The following is a 13,515-nucleotide window of genomic DNA, read 5'->3' as shown; positions in this document are numbered from 1 at the left end:
TGTGTAGAGATATCTCACTGTTGGTTTAACTTGTCTTTCTCTGATGACATATGATGTGGACCATATTTTCATATGTTTATTCATTTATCTTCTGTGATGAGGTGTCTTAGACCATGTTTTTATCAGGTTTTATGTTTTCTTTTTGTTGAGTTTTAAGAGTTCTTTACAGATTTGGGATAACAATCCCTTCTTAAGTGTTTCAGAAAATATTCTTCTAAAACAATATTTTGTATTGAAGTATAGCCTATTAACAATGTTATGATAGTTTCAAGTGAACAGTGAAGGGACTCAGCCATAAATATACATGTATCCATTTTCCTCCAAACTGCTCTCCTATCCAGGCTGCCACATAGCATTAAGTAGAGTTCCATATGCTCTACAGTAGGTCCTTATTGGTTACCCATTTTAAAAAAATAGCAGTGTGAAGATGAGGGAGATCTTTTTAAAATCCTATGTCCTGCTGGCAGTGATCTTTATTAGTTAACAGGAGAAATCAACCCTTTAAGTAAACCCATTAAGAAAACCGTTGCCTTTGCACCTACTTTTTGGATCATTTTATAACAAGACATGGTCATCACAAATATTTCTTGTTATGTGGTTTGTTAGTGAAAGGAAATGTCTTATACTGTACTTGCAATATTCTGAATATGTTACAAATGCAACCTCATCAAATAAGTTTATACATAGTACAGAGTTAAGTTTTTGAAGGTAAATACTTCTGGTTTAGACCTTGTTATTTGTTCAACCTAAATTAATAGTTGTAAAAACATAGGAATCACCCAATGCATTTTTGAAGAAAAATCAATTAATAATATAATGAAAAAATAGTAGTTAAATATATGGTTCAAACAGGCTAATCTTGCTTCCTATCTTGCTTTTGCAAATGATTCCCTTCACTGAAGACTAGGGGCAACTCTGGGAAACCAGCTTCATTCCTGGGGCCATGTTGGCTATGAAAAAAATTCTTTGCTTATCTAGATTTCATATATTGCTGCCAATATCTGTGTGCCGTTTTTTGTGCTTTTTCATTAAGGCACTGTAGTTATACTTCCCATTTCTGTTCTTTATCTACACTCTACTTTTATCCTCAGGGTACTGCAAATAATCCTTTCCCATTCTATTTATACATTTAAGATAAATAACTTGTATTGAATAAAAGAATGAATCTAAAAATGAAACGGTAAGAGTGCATTATATCTGTGGAAACAAACTACAGTAATCCTAAATATAATATTTTATAGTTACATTGATTATTTTTTGGCTTGAATATTTTAGGATATACAAGTGTTAGTTCAACGTTCGTTCCTATGTCTTTCATCCTATGATATTTTATTTTAAAGGTAATGAGAGTGCTATAAAATATATAAACATATATATATATATACTTTTATATCTACATATATATTGGAATGTACATGTATATGTGCATATATATATCAGATCAGATCAGATCAGTCGCTCCATCGTGTCCGACTCTTTGTGACCCCATGAATCGCAGCATGCCAGGCCTCCCTGTCCATCACCAACTCCTGGAGTTCACTCAGACTCACGGCCATCGAGTCAGTGATGCCATCCAGCCATCTCATCCTCTGTCGTCCCCTTCTCCTCTTGCCCCCTATCCCTCCCAGCATCAGAGTCTTTTCCAATGAGTCAACTCTTCTCATGAGGTGGCCAAAGTACTCGACTTTCAGCTTTAGCATCATTCCTCCCAAAGAAATCCCAGGGCTGATCTGCTTCAGCAGGGACTGGTTGGATCTCCTTGCAGTCCAAGGGACTGTCAAGAGTCTTCTTCAACACCACAGTTCAAAAGCATCAATTCTTCGGCACTCAGCCTTCTTCACAGTCCAACTCTCACATCCATACATGACCACAGGAAAAACCATAGCCTTGACTAGATGGACCTTTGTTGGCAAAGTAATGTCTCTGCTTCTGAATATGCTATGTAGGTTGGTCATAACTTTCCTTCCAAGAAGCAAGTGTCTTTTAATTTCATGGCTGCAGTCACCATCTGTAGTGATTTTGGAGCCCAGAAAAATAAAGTCTGACACTGTTTCCACTGTTTCCCCATCTATTTCCCATTAAGTGATGGGACCGGATGCCATGATCTTTGTTTTCTGAATGTTGAGCTCTAAGCCCACTTTTTCACTCTCCACTTTCACTTTCATCAAGAGGCTTTTGAGTTCCTCTTCACTCTCTGCGATAAGGGTGGTGTCATCTGCATATCTGAGGTTATTGATATTTCTCCCAGCAATCTTGATTCCAGCTTGTGTTTCTTCCAGCCCAGCGTTTCTCATGATGTACTCTGCATATAAGTTACATAAACAGGGTGACAATATACAGCCTTGACAAACTCCTTTTCCTATTTGGAACCAGTCTGTTGTTCCATGTCCAGTTCTAACTGTTGCCTCCTGACCTGCATACAAATTTCTCAAGAGGCAGATCAGGTGGTCTGGTATTCCCATCTCTTTCAGAATTTTCCACAGTTTATTGTGATCCACACAGTCAAAGGCTTGGCATAGTCAATAAAGTAGAAATAGATGCTTTTCTGGAACTCTCTTGCTTTTTCCATGATCCAGTGGATGTTGGCAATTTGATCTCTGGTTCCTCTGCCTTTTCTAAAACCAGCTTGAACATCAGGAAGTTCACGGTTCACATATTGCTGAAGCCTGGCTTGGAGAATTTTAAGCATTACTTTACTAGCATGTGAGATGAGTGCAATTGTGCGGTAGTTTGAGCATTCTTTGGCATTGCCTTTCTTCGGGATTGGAATGAAAACTGACCTTTTCCAGTCCTGTGGCCACTGCTGAGTTTTCCAAATTTGCTGGCATATTGAGTGCAGCACTTTCACAGCATATATATATATATATATATATATATATATATGTATATATATATATATATGTATATGTATATATACACATATATTGGCTTCCCAGGTGGCTCAGTGGTAAACAATCCACCTGCCAATGGACACAGGTCCAATCCCTCAGTTAGGAAGATCCCCTGGAGAAGGAAATAGCAATCCCCTCCAGTAGGTTTGTCTGGGAAATCCCATAGTCAGAGGAGCTTGGCGGGTTACAGTACATGGGACCGCAAAGAGTTGAACACAGATAAGCTGGGGCTTCCCAGGTGTTGCTAGTGATGAAGAACCTGCCTGTCAGTGGAGGAGATGTAAGGGACGTGGGTTCGATCCCTGGCTCATGAAGATTATCTGGAGGAGGGCATGGCAACCCACTGCAGTACTCTTGCCTGGAGAACCTGATGGACAGAGGAGCCTGGAAGACTATGGTCCATGGGGTCACAAAGAGTCAGACATGACTGAAGCGACTTATACACGCAAGCCTTAGGAATACACACAGATATACAACTTTTTTTAGCAAGACGATATTGTTCTTTGTGGTTTAATGGACCATAGAATTTTCTTGTGGAAAAAATGTGGTGGATATTTGCTTTTTGGCAACAGATCTCTAGTTTTCCTCTCAGTGAACACCCCTCTTCTGTACTCGCAGCCACTTGTTTACATGAAGCTGTCTGCCTAGGCACAGTTGTCTTAATCTGTAAGTGCCATAAATGGTATCATACTGTGTTAGCAAATAGCTGGCTTATTAAAAAATATAAAAATCTGATAAATTGGGAACACAGATGTCTTCTATTTATTGCTTCTTTGCACGGTGTTTAAGAAATATGGCTGGCATAATGTTTTAAACAGAACTAATACAGCTGCACAAAAGACCCTCATAGTCAGTGTTTGTAACCTTCTTTTAATTTATAATTCTAAACACCCACACAAGCTCATAAAGGAAGGTTAGACACAGGGACGGGTTCAACAATGATGTTAGGTCTCTTGTTCCAACAATGCCCAGGGCAACAGATTGTCAAATTCAGACTGATTGTTCCGGCAGCGGAAGAATAACAAAGTGCAAAGGCTTGTATGTTTGGAGCTTGTTGAACTTAGCCCAACTCTGCTATCTTTTGGGTTGAGATACTTGTAAATCTTACAACTGTTTTACTGCGTAGCTGAGCCATGTCAGAAGGGTGCAGGGACTCTTATTTCAAAGCCCTCAGAATTCTTAGCTACCTATGCCTGTCAGGCCTTTCTAACCTTCCTTTGAAATGAAAAATAGTTTGAGATGTTCTCCTAGACATAACAATGGTGAAAAAGAAAAAGGTTACAATAACAAAATTGTTTTAACAAAGGGCGAGGGCACAAAGTTGTCTCAGCCAGTTGTGAACCCTAGCTACAGAGGCTTGATCTTATTACTTATAGGTTACAGGAGGCAGTGAGGAAAATTACAGAATGCCTAAAACCAGATTTGAAAACTTGGAGCTAGTCCAAATGTTCCTCCAATTCACCTGTGAAACAAAAAATGGAAAAATGTTTTGCTGATTTTTTTTCTCCCACAGTGGCCTTCTGTTATGCTAGAAGTTCCATCTCTAGGAAAAGCCATTCTATTGGATTAAAAAGTTAGCTACCATTTATTGAGAACTTATTATACATCCAGCATTGTTATGGATTTTAAATGTTTAATATGTGTTTTGTGGTCAGTTGTAAAATATACTGTGAGCCAAGGAGAAATCTAGGAGTTTGGGAAGATGATGGAATATGGCACCATTTGTAGTGAAATTCAATAGAAAGGGCTTTTTAAATGTAACCCTGATTTGGAATTTTGTGCAAACTATTGTGGCAGAAAATTTTTTTAGGTACTTATTAAAGATTCAACCTCTAGGGATTTTTGGTAACCTTTGGGTTGGCAACAAATAAGTAGCTATTTGCCTGGAGATAGAGAAATATATCCAAGAACAAAATCATTTTTGTTCAGGTTTGTATTTCAAATGAAAATTCTTTGAAAACCCATAGAACAAGCAATCATCCTGAAAGTTGAGATTGCAATTATAGAATTGGGCCCCTTAAGAGAAAAAAACATATGCTGGGCTTCAAGGTACTAAGAACCTTGAGATCCCAGATTATATAATTTAATTAATACCATGAATCAAATCAGAGAAGGTATGTTGACTAGAGAAAACTGTGATGAATTTTCAACCTCCTGACTCTGTGGTTTGAATTTTGAACCAGAGCCTTAAGAACTCCAAAACACTCCTGAGAATATTAATGTGGATTTTCCTTTAGTAAAGTTACCCATGGAAGGTATTTGGATAAGGGAAGAAATAATCCAATTATCTGTGGTAACCACCAAGTATCATGGACACCATTACTGAGGACTTAGAAATAGTCAGGAACTCAGAGCATCTGGCAAAATATTAGTTTTGATCCTATAGACCTCTAACTCTTTCAGAGAAAAGCTATGAAACTAGTTTTTGGCGAACTAAAGAAGAGACTTTCATAGGGTTACACACAATCTTTACCGTAAGTTCTGTGAATTACATATATTATTTTCTTAATCTATAATTGAAGGAGTTGATATTTAAAGTGCTTGACTAATTTTCCCAAGATGCCAGTCTTTGGCAGAAACAGGATTTAGACAAATCTAGATTTTTCTGATTCTTCGGCCCTTTTTCTTTGTCACCACATAATATTTACTTTGCCACAAAATAATAGGTGAAACAGCTCCACATGTGAGTAGTGACTGCCACCCATATTTCTGTCTATTGTGAAAACCATTGACACAGTATTCTTATTTTCAGGTATTGTATTCTGAGCAAATATTTCTTTTCATTTCCACAATACAAAATACATTGGCTCCTTTTTAAAGCAAACATCTTGTCCATTTGGAGGGAAAATAAGGAAGTACTTGAGGCTACATCTGGGCTGAGAAGCAGAAAGGAGGTCTCACATTAACATTTATATCAGAGCATAATGTAAGCAAAAATTTTCTGTTAAGTAAGAGACAGCTCCTTTTGATTAAAAAAACCGAATGTTCTCTTCTGACATAGGGAAGCATTCTTGTTTACTTATAGCAAGTTTTGGGGTTTGTAAATGTAAGGATTACCTCTTCATTCAGTTGCATCTCTCCAAAATTCATTTGAAAATACATTTATTTAATAAAATATTTATTGAGTATATAGTGTATTCTTGGCTTTGTAATAGGCACTGGAAATAAAAAAGCTTAATAAGACACTATTCTGGTCCATAAAAATAATAGTTTCTTGTGGAGACAAACTCATATCCCATGTCTAAGGATATGCTATTTAACTCATTTGTTTTGTACAATAACTATCTATTGTTGACATATTTGATATAAGACATTGTGCTAAGAGATGTGGTTCCTGTCCTCATGGACATTTTATAGAGACTAAAGATAAGTAAACAGGCAAAAAAAATGTGTATGATAAGATCTCAGGGAAAGCAAATGAGGTGTTTGTGGAATATTTAAGGATATGTCCAACTCATATCTGAGGATATCTTCCTAGAGGAAGTTTTATCTAAGCTAAGAACCAAAGTGTAGGTAGAGATTACAGGCATCAAAAAGATTACGGATACCTGAGAGATTGTGGTCTGTTTAAGGACTACAAAAGGGTTGTTGTTTGTAAAATTTTCAAAGAATTTTTATTTGAAATACAAAACTGAACAACAACAAACAATAAGATTTGTTGCTGTTGTTGTTTAGTTGCCAAGTTGTATCCAAATCTTTTGCGACCCCATGGACTGTAGCCTTCCAGGCTCCTCTGTCCATGGGATTTCCCAGGCAAGAATAATGGAGTGGGTTGGCATTTCCTTTTACAGGGGATCTTCCTGGCCCAGGGATCAAACCAGAGTCTCCTGCATGAGCAAGCGGGCTCTTTACCACTGAGCCAGCCACCAGGGAAGCCTACAAAAGGGTGTAGCTAGGCTAAAAAACTAGAACTTTGGTCTTCTAATTTTGAAATTTTGACTAACAGAAATTGTAGAAAAATAATTTTGTTGTCCTTAATTTATATTGATCAATTTTTTCAATGAAAATCAAACCTTTTAAAATGATTTTTAAATGGAAATCATAATGAACTCTTTCCCTTCTTGATGTTCTATGATAATGTCAGTTTCAGTAGTGATGAATATATTCTCGGTAGTTTTTGGTAGTTTTCATTGTTTTATATCAATATTTTATGCTCTAACTTGTTACTACAAAACTCAAGTTGTAATATATTTCTTCAAAAGTTCCAGTGGAACTTTATTTAATTTCATACCGTATAATTGAATTTCTTTTTTTAACTGCAAATTAATAAAATTTATAAGATGTACCTTATAAAAAAGAATAATGTCCATATTTAAAATTCATAAAATGAAAAGTGCTTGAAAATATTCTATAATATCATGAAATTTTGACTGGTTCACTTTCAAATTTCTTTCTTCCTGCTGTAATCTCAACATTTTCAAAATTAATTTATGTCACTATTTGCATAAGCCCACAATCTGCTAAAGTTTCTCTCTTTCTGAAGTTCAAAGAGTTTGTATGTCAATTTTCATTCCCACTGTCATCAGGGAAGCAATATTATATATCAGTGAATATGCTTTGCTAAACTTCTATCAATTTTAAACTGCAGGAAATAAGTCTAGTCACCCTTAAACACATGCTGTCAATCAGAAAATCAGAAAGCAGGATAGACATAACATATGCTCACAGCATTGTAGAATCCACATGTGGTTGACACACTGAATGATTCATAAATGTATATCTTTAAACCCCAGAAAAGAAGCAGAATTTGAATGAATAATAAGAGGCCAAAGTTAATCCTAAACATTCAAGTTATTTCCAGAAATCAGAAAAGGGAAAATGAGTTTTTCTTTAAGGCATACAGAGTGAATAAAAGTATAGACAATTTGTTATAAATGGCTTTAGGATAAGTTAGGTAAATTTTATATCAAATATGAAATATAAATGCTAATTTCACACATATATTCATTTCTAAAGGGAAATGGATATAATCTCTGAATCTAGACTGCCTTTATAAAAGCCTGTTTTAAGAATTGATGATGAATTTTAGTCTATTCACAGTTGGAAGAAAACATTTTGTTTTAAGATTAGTTGTCAATATGCTGTATCTATCTAGTTTTGAATGAATATTATGTGTTTAAATTATCTACTTTGGTTGTTTTTATTTGGGCATTAACCTGTTGAACTGCTGTATTAGAGATTTATCACTAATTCTCCCAGCAACACTAAATATAATCATTAGAAGATCAGAATTTAAAGACAATTTCAGATATTGCCAATACAATGCCAGAGATGGCATTTCCTACAGCTATCTGGCAGATTATATGTCTTTTTTTTCTTTCCAATCAACTTTTTAACTCTAATGCATTTCATGTACTGTCAATCACAGCTCATTTAGACTTTCTGTAATTGGTGAAGTAATTACTTTTCATGCTTTTAAATCACGTGTGCATTTTGTAGCTATTAATCAATTTCCTGCTGTGCCCTGAGTTAAATTAAATTATAATACTAATACCAGAAGAGATCCCAATAGCTTTTTCTCCATACACTAGTGAAGCAATCATCAGTGGAGAAGCCAGACTTTAGTTTTTATATAAAAATGTAGAGAACGATTGTTTTGCTAGAGCTGACAGATGATATCTACCATTCTTTAGTGCTTACTGTTCTGCAACAGCAAAAATTGGAATAATATATTACAAGCTTTTGATGCAGTACAATTGTTTAGTGACTCCAAATAGCAGAATTTGCTTTTCTCTCCTGCAGCTGTCTGCCTCTTGTTCTCTCATTTGATGAAAATGAATGTAGAGTGAATGAGAATACATTTCTGCTCTCTTCTCACTTTCATGGTTATATTGCTTTAGTCAAGCAGTTAATTCAAACCAGTACATCCAGAACTTCTAGGTAAGAGCAAGGTGGATTTCATGCCTCAAAGTAGCTCCAATTGGAGCTATACCCAAAACTTAAACTAACAGACAGAACTTTGTGATAACTAGATAGATAGATGGTGGTTGTACTATGGGGAAAAATGATGAGGCAGGGACCCAATGCATATAGTGCAAAGACGGTGGGCAGCTATTTAAGTTTTACTAATTATCAGAACATAGGATCAATAATGTGACTGGGTACGTTTAAAAATTAAACCATGCTGAAGTTTGGGATGAAATGTAGATTATAAAACATAAGCAGGAATGTATTTAAATATCTCAAAATGGAAAATCCTTCCCACGTTTCACTCCTGGAGAGAATTTCAATATGACTTGCCCATGATTTCTTGCAATTAAATAGAATTTAGTCTTCCATTTTGTTTAAAAATAAGGCCTTAAAATAAATTTATAGGATTTAATTGCCTGAAATGTTGCAAGTATAATAGAAAATTTTTACAAGAATTAGAATATACTTTTTATTTTGAGGTTTTTAGAATGTTTTATGCTGTATGTATACTTGTAGAAGTATAAAATTAGAGTTATTATGTAAGTGTTGCAGTTTTATATCCTACAGAGGTATGAAGAGATTTTTTAAAGATGTTTATGGCAATCGCACTATAAAACTAAGTTATCTTAAAATAGAGAGTAGAAACTGAATGAAAAAATGAAAAGGAAGATTAGAGGATAAATGTAGACTTAAAAGCTATCATAAATGCCAATGTTTGAAAATATCAAATGAAATAGCATGATTAAGATGCTAAAGAAAACATAATGAGCTAAGGAAATATTTTCTACCTTTTTTCCTCTGTATTTTTCACTGAAGTGACAAATTTTTTTTAATGTGTTTTTTTCATAATGAAAATCTTCCTTCTTGTACCAGTTATACACAGTATCATTTTTTCTTTTTTTTAAAAAAATCTGCTGTTTTATCTCATAACAATTAAAACAAAATATATGAAAGTAGGAGCACAATGCTTCAGACCTCATTTAAGTACATGTGCTCATGAACGGTTTCTAGAGGAGGAGAGAGGGCTGCTAAGGAAGACAGATATCATACAGGAATGTCAATCACATTTAATAGGCAGTGGTGGAAGGTAATCTTCTTCTTTCCATCAGTCTCTAGCAGACTAGTAGACAGAACTCATTACTGTGCAAATGAACCTGCCAGATGCTTCAGCCATTTGCCTCACTAGAGGTCACAGAGAGTTGACACCAGTTAAAGCTGGTTAAATGTGGCTAGGGAAGGAACACCAAGACAGAGCAGCTCCATAGGTGGAAATAAACAGTATCATACTGACGACAACCTTAAGAAAGTTTAAAAAGTCTTTGTGCAATTATAGGAGGGAGAAAAGTTTCATCAAAGTGGTTCGTGTGTTTAAAATTAGTTCCTCTCATCATTTAACAAATAAGAAAAATAGGTATTTCACTTTCCCAGTATTATGGCAACAGAATGTCAGTTCAGCAGCCTTTAGCCTATAGAAACCTAGAGATTTTTAGAAGGTTTATCTCATTTTCAGTGAGCTACCTCTTCTTATTGGGTCATTCTTTGTACTTAAAAATACTCATCACCATCTTCAACTAATGGTGGTAATACTGCTTATTATTGCTAGGTCCATTGACTGTTAGTTACTCTCTTTGAAGAGCTCTGCTAAGCATCATCTGGTTTAATTTTCAAAGGCTCTCAACACAATAGGCATCATTATCTTCGTTTTACAAACAAGGAAACTGGAGCTACAAGAAGTTGGAATTTGCATCAAGTCATGATCTTAAAGGCAGAAAGGTTCTTTTTAGATTCAAGTGTATCTGACACCAAAATCTATAATTTTTTTTTTTTTTACTTTTCTTTACATTTTCCTATTTTATTTTTTAACAAACCATTGCGTGGAGGGCTGACTTTCAATAGATCTCAGTGACGGAGCTTCTCTGCTACTGTAGAAAATCCTCACCCCAAAGCAGGTCCTCTAGGAATGGTTTACCACCAAGTTCCCCACGAACATGCAGGGCAGGATGGACGAGGGGGCAGCTGCCTTTCTGGTTATGCCTCATGTTCCAAAATCTAATCTAATAGAGCCTCATTATTATTATTAATTTTTTAGTTTGTCACTTTATTGTATTTCTCTTTTATATTGTGTTTACATAGGCATAATCAAAACATAGGTTCTATGAAGACCTAAAAGAGCTTCTAGAACTAGCACCCAAAAAAGATGTCCTTTTCATTATAGGAGACTGGAACGCAAAAGTAGGAAGTGAAGAAATACCTGGAGTAACACACAAATTTGGCCTTGGAGTACAAAATGAGAAGGGAAAAGACTAACAGATTTTTGCCAAGAAAACATACTGGTCATAGCAAACACCCTCTTCCAAAAACACACGAGAAGACTCTACATGTGGACATCACCAGATGGTCAACACTGAAATCAGATTAATTATATTCTTTGCAGCCAAAGATGGAGAAGCTCTATACAATCAGCAAAAACAAGACTGGGAGCTGTCTGAGGCTCGGATCATGAACTCCTTATTGAAAAATTCAGACAATTTGAAAAATGTAGGGAAAACCACTAGACCATTCAGGTATGACCTAAATCAATTCCCTTATGATTATACAGTGGAAATGACAAACAAATCCAAGGGATTAGATCTGATAGACAGAGTGCCTGAAGAACTATGGACGGAGGTTCATGACACTGTACAGGAGGCAGTGATCAAGACCATCCACAAGAAAAAAAATGCAAAAAGGCAAAATGGTTGTCTGAGGAGGGCTTACAAATAGCTGAGGAAAGAAGAGAAGCTAAAGGCAAGGAGAAAAGGAAATATATACCCATTTGAATGCTGAATTCCAAAGAATAGCAAGGAGAGATAAGAAAGTCTTTCTCAGTGATCAAAGCAAATAAATAGAGGAAAACAATAGAATGGGAAAGACTAGAGACCTCTTAAAGAAAACTGGAGATACCAAAGGAACATTTCATGCAAAGATGGGCAAAATAAAGGACAGGAATGGTATGGACCTAACAGAAGCAGAAGATATTAAGAAGAGGTGGCAAGAATACACAGAAGAACTATACAAAAAAGATCCTCACAACCCAGATGATCACAATGGTGTGATCACTCACCTAGAGCCAAACATCCTGGAATGTGAAGTCAAGTGGGCCTTTGGAAGCATCGCAACAAACAAAACTAGTGGAAGTGATGCAATTCCTGTTGAGCTATTTCAAATCCTAAAAGATGATGCTGTGAATGTGCTGTACTCAATATGCCAGCAAATCTGGAAAACTCAGCAGTGGCCACAGGACTGGAAAAGCTTACTGTTCATTCCAATCTCAAAGAAAGGCAATGCCAAAGAATGCTCAAACTACCACGCAATTGCACTCGTCTCACACACTAGTAAAGTAATGCTCAAAATTCTCCAAGTCAGGTTTCAACAGAATGTGAACTGTGAACTGTTCAAACTGGATTTAGAAAAGGCAGAGGAACCAGAGGTCAAATTGCCAATATCCACTGACTCATCGAAAAAGGAAGAAATTTCCAGAAAAATATCTACTTCTGCTTCATTGACTAGCCAAAGCCTTTAACTGTGTGGATTACATGCCTCCTGACTGTGTGGATTACATGCCTCCTAAGAAATCTGTATGCAGGTCAAGAAGCAACAGTTAGAACTGGATATGGAACAACAGACTAGTTCCAAATAGGGAAAGGAGTACTTCAAGGCTGTATATTGTTATCCTGCTTATTTAACTTACATGCAGAGTACATCATGAGAAATGCTGGGCTGGATGAAGCACAAGCTGGAATCAAGATTGCCAGGAAAAATTTCCATAACCTCAGATGTGCAGATGACACCACCCTTATGGCAGCACACAAAGAACTAAAGAGCCTCTTAATGAAAGTGAAAGAGCAGACTGAAAAGTTGGCTTAAAGCTCAACATTCAGAAAAGTAAGATCATGGCATCTGGTCCCATCACTTCATGGCAAATAGATGAGGAAACAATGGAAATAATGAGAGACTTTGTTTTTGTGGGCTGCAAAATTACTGCAGATGGTGACTTCAGCCATGAAATTAAAAGACGCTTGTTCCTTGGAAGAAAAGCTATGACCAACCTAGACAGCTTATTAAAAAGCAGAGACATTACTTTGCTGACAAAGGTCTGTCTAGTCAAAGCTATGGTTTTTCCAGTGGTTATGTATGGATGTGAGAGTCGGACTATAAAGAAACCTGAGCACCAAAGAATTGATGCTTTTGAACTGTGGTGTTGAAGAAGACTTTTGACAGTCCATGGACTGCAAGGAGATCCAGCCAGTCCATCCTAAAGGAAATCAGTTCTGAATACTTATTGGAAATACTGATGCTGAAGCTGAAACTCCAATACTTTGGCCACCTGATGTGAGGAACTGACTCATTGGAAAAGACCCTGATGCTAGGAAAGACTGAAGGCAGGAGAAGGGGACTACAGAGGATGAAATGGTTGGGTGGCATCACCAACTCGATACACATGAGTTTGAGTAAACTCCAGGAGTTGGTGATGGACAGGGAAGCCTGACATGCTGCAGTCCATGGGGTCGTAAAGAGTTGGACATGACTGAGTGACTGAAATGAACTGAACTGAATCAAAATATTTGTACTTAAATATAAACTATTATAAAGTATCCCTCTTAGAAAAGCAATTATAACTTTATAAAAATGAATTATTTGCTATTGTGGTACACAACTGAGCGACTTCACTTTC

Source organism: Bos indicus, chromosome 5 (genome assembly GCF_029378745.1).
Source record: "Bos indicus isolate NIAB-ARS_2022 breed Sahiwal x Tharparkar chromosome 5, NIAB-ARS_B.indTharparkar_mat_pri_1.0, whole genome shotgun sequence".
Classification (NCBI taxonomy): domain Eukaryota; kingdom Metazoa; phylum Chordata; class Mammalia; order Artiodactyla; family Bovidae; genus Bos; species Bos indicus.
This window is presented reverse-complemented; position numbering follows the sequence as displayed.